The sequence below is a fragment of the Neovison vison genome, chromosome 5 (genome assembly GCF_020171115.1).
Source record: "Neovison vison isolate M4711 chromosome 5, ASM_NN_V1, whole genome shotgun sequence".
NCBI classification, from domain to species: Eukaryota; Metazoa; Chordata; class Mammalia; order Carnivora; family Mustelidae; genus Neogale; species Neogale vison.
Window position 1 is genome coordinate 166,011,074 of NC_058095.1, and position 4,146 is coordinate 166,015,219.

The window sequence follows — 4,146 nt, forward strand, 5'->3', positions numbered from 1 at the left end:
CTCCGGAATCGGGGACCCATCCTGGAGGCAGCTCATAGGTCCTCTCGCCGAGCGGCCGGGTTGACTTGGGGGCGACCCACGGTGTGGTCCTCTGTTGCTGGCACCCAGCCACCCACCATCCTGTGGGACTTTCTGCTGGGACCAAACTGAACTGCCCTCCCGTCCTCCAAGAGGTGTGTGACATAAGGGGGCTGGCCCCTGGAGAGGTGATACGGCCCCTCAGGCTCTGCTGGTCGGCGCAGAGGGGCGTGGCTCTGGGTCTCAGGTGGTCACACGTGGCGCCCCTGCTTGTCCGGATACCAGCTGCCCCGCCAGCTCCAGCTGAAATACCCTCCAGAGCTCTACTTCCATACCTACGCACGCCGGCCGGGACTAGCGAGAAGCCAGGAGTTCATTAACTCAGGCTGACCTGTTCTTAGTCCTGTGTTGACATCCAGGTGCTACAGAAACGTCTGCTTTTGGGGAAAGCAGGTGTCTCGTCAACACAATAGCAACCCAGGGCGATGGGCCGCGCTCTGCACGACATTCAGTAGAGACGCGCGTGGGGTCCTGCAAGGGAGGCTGGGGGCCCGGGGCAGCTCACGGGGGGCTGGGGGCCCGGGGTGTCCCATGGAGGGCTGGGAGCACAGGGTGTCCCACGGTGGGGGTCCCACCATGGGGTGCTGCAGAGCACAGGGTGTCCCACGGTGGGGGTTGCTGCAGAGCATGGGGGCTCCCACAGGGGGGTTGGGAGCATCGGCCATCCCACCCCTGGGAAGTGTCCTCATGACAAGGTTGCAGGCCTGGGAAGTCTGTCAGCAGGGGGCTCAGTGGTCAGCAGGGGTGGGCCGCCATCCAGCTCATCCAGCCTCGGGTTCTGACCTATAGAACAGAGTCCTGTCTGCACCCGGTGACCACGGCCTCCCGGGTGCACCTGCCGGAGCACATCTGCTGCTGCGCCCAGAGTGACTGCCCAGAGCTGAGAGGACCCGGGAAGGCTTTAGGACGTGTGGGAAAAAGAGGACACAAGGAATCAAGGTCATGGCCGTGCAGAAGCAGGGGAAGGGCTCGTGCTGTTTGATCTGGACTGAGACCACACGGGACACAGCGCTGGGTTCAAGTGTCTTCACAGCTGACAGCGGGGTCGAGCTTGACTCGCTGGCCCAAGGGGTCCCACAGACACGGGCACAGACACCCCAGGCCACTGGAGACAAGGTCTTCCCTAGGAAGCCTCTGAGCCCCACTGGACTCGGGGGGAGGGGAGACCCGTGTGTCCGCTACTCCTTCCCTGGCTCCTCCCTGGAGGACATGGAAAGTGGAGTGACCCCCTGCACCGCTCAGTCACCAGGGGAGGACTCTGGCCCCTGAACCATGCCAGAGAGCTCGGGGTGGGCCCTTCCTGCAGGCAGGACAGCAGCCCCTCCTCCTGAGGGGGAAGGGTCCTGGGGACAGACAGGCCAGGCTCCACAGCTGCCCTCCCACCTCCTCCCCACCCGTGGGGCATGGTCCAGCCGTCCCCAGGACCCTGTTCCACTTGGTGTCACAGGCTGTGCCCACAGGCTCCTTACTGCATCTGTTGGCCACACGCCGGCCCCGCACACCTGCAGTGGGACTGGGGTCCCTCCCGGGACCTGGGTCTTCGTCATCCTTGCACCCCCTCAAGCCCAGTACAGGAGCTGGGATTTGCGTTTGGGTATTTTTCTGACCTTTGGATCAGTTTTTCAGTGTCCGCAAACCTCTGTTTAACTTTTTTCCTCTGTAAACTAAGAATCCATTATGATCAGAACAGGCATTTGTTGCTTCGCTGGTTTCAGGTGCCCGGGGTGTGGATCTGCGCCAGTCACTGGGGACAGACACCCACTGGGCGCTCCTTCGGGCACACTCGGCGTCCCCCAGGCTCAGCAAAAGCGAATCACGGTGCCTGGGGCAGTGATGAGAGGTTTTCCACTGCTCCTTGGGCCTCCTGGACAGGGGCACCATCCCTGATGCTCGGGCTCTGACGGGGGCCACGCCGCAGAGACCAGCACGTCCCCGTCCCTTGAGGGACAGAAGGACCGACAACAGCAGAGCCCGGCTTCTGAACCAAGGGGCCTGTTTCATGGTCTTGTCTCCTTCCCGCGTTGGTGTCCCCAGACGCACGGGTGTCTTGCCCGGGGACCCGCGTGGGCTTCCATGAGCCCCGAGCTGTAAACACTGGGAAATGCTTTAAATGGACAAATTGAGTTTTACCAACAACATGTCTTTCTGGTCCCACGACGGCTGACTAGTGCACTGACTAAGCTCCGCAATCCTTGGTCTATTTTTAGACTCTGACTGATGCCTTCCCGTTGGATCTGATTCAACCCAACATGTGCCTCTGCGTGCAGCTGAGAGTAAACATTTGCCCGGGCCCGGCTCCGCGTCTGCAGGGGCCTGACTACAGCAGGAACAGGGCAGAGTCCGCGGTCTTCATGGAGCCGGCGAGAGGACAAGGGAAGCCTCTAAGGAAGGAGGCGCGGAAACCAGACAGGACGGCTTGTTCACTGGCCAAATCGCATCTGCTCCCCAGCTGTGGCGGGAAGGGAGGTCCCAGGGGTGGGAACCTCGTGAACCAGGGTTGGAACTGGGTGGTAGGGACCAGGGTAGCCAGCAGACCACGCCACGTGACACCTGACCACGGTGGGATGTGGGCATTGGCTGCCCATGGCCTATGACAGGAAAGTCCAGAAGGTCTGGGCCGGGCTGACAGGGAGACCCCGTAATGCCCAATTATTCCAACGGAGCCCCAGGGCTCCCAATGGCTTCCAGCTCCCGGAAAAGGTACAGACACTGTGGAGAGGAGGCAGGAGAAGCCTCAGCCACAGGCTGGTCAGGACATGCCCCCCAAAGGGAGCATTTCACCAAGACCGGCCATGGGAAGAGGCCACAGGCCCTGGCAGTGCAGCAGGCTGGTGGGCGTCCCGACGCGGGGACCGGGACGGGGAGGCACTACTCAGAGGGCACAGAGCGATGGCCCTGAGCCACCCGCAAGCACCCACTGACCCCAAACTGCACCACGAAGGCCAGAAACATCATCATGGAGACGTGAAGAATGAATTGTTTGGGGACACGTGGATCCTGGCCCAAAAGGCCACCCGCGGGGCACGAGGCGTGACACAAGGACACGCAGATGAGCAGGACGCGCGACAGCGCCCGGCCCCGGGAGGCTGGGAGCGACATCCTCTCGGACACGAGGCGAGCTTCCTCTTCCCTCTTCAGAGGAAATTAATAAAAATAGTTGCAGATTATTATGAAAAAATGTATATTAGCTCCTGGAGTGAGAACTTAAAATCAGTTATTTGTGGGGTGACGCGACACACGAAGAGGGAGCAGCCCCATGTTGATGGGCTGTAGGCGAGGACAGTGGGGCTGGGGGTCCCCCAGGGGCCGTCAGCAGATGCCCCATGCGGGGAAGCCAAGTGGCCAGCTTCTGCCGCTTCACCCAGGCAGACTGCATCTGCGTTAGGCCGAGACCACACCTTTTAATTCCATAAAGACTAAAACACACAAACACTGCCCTCCGGGAGACCGAATGTCAGTCTACAGTCACCACACGGTGGGGACTCACACTCTGAACGACAACCGGCAGGTCTGGGCTCCTCTCTGAGAACCCCCAAGAGCCAGCCAGTGCCACGCCACTGTGCCCTCTGCTCATCTCATGGACGCGACCACGGGCCACAGGCCACGGGCCGCAGACCACCCGGGCCTCAGCCCGCACCAGCCGACGGCCCTTCTTCCAGGTTGAGCCCCAGGAACATACAAGATACACAAGTCGGTCCGGGCTCAGAGCAGAACCTGTACTCCGAGGGAAAGGAATGAAGACAGCTTCTGGCCCCGGCCCCCCAGCCTGCAAGAGGTCTGCCGCCAGCAAAGGGAGCCCCACCCTGGGAGCCCGTGAGCGCGAGGGGTGCGGCAGGTGCGCGGGGCACAGAGCCCTCCCTCGGACGCCCTCCTCCTCCGGCGCGCTGCTCTGTCCGCGGAGCTCCTGGCTGCAAACTCGGGCCAGCAGGCCCAGCCACCAGATTCCATAGCCCTCCAGGGACGCCGGCGGGAGGCCTGAGCTCCGCAGCCCCGGGCGGTGGAATCTGTTTTCCCCGCAGCCGCGGGAGGAGGCCGCCCTCCCCCCTTTCCTCCCCGCAAGCAGCCCCC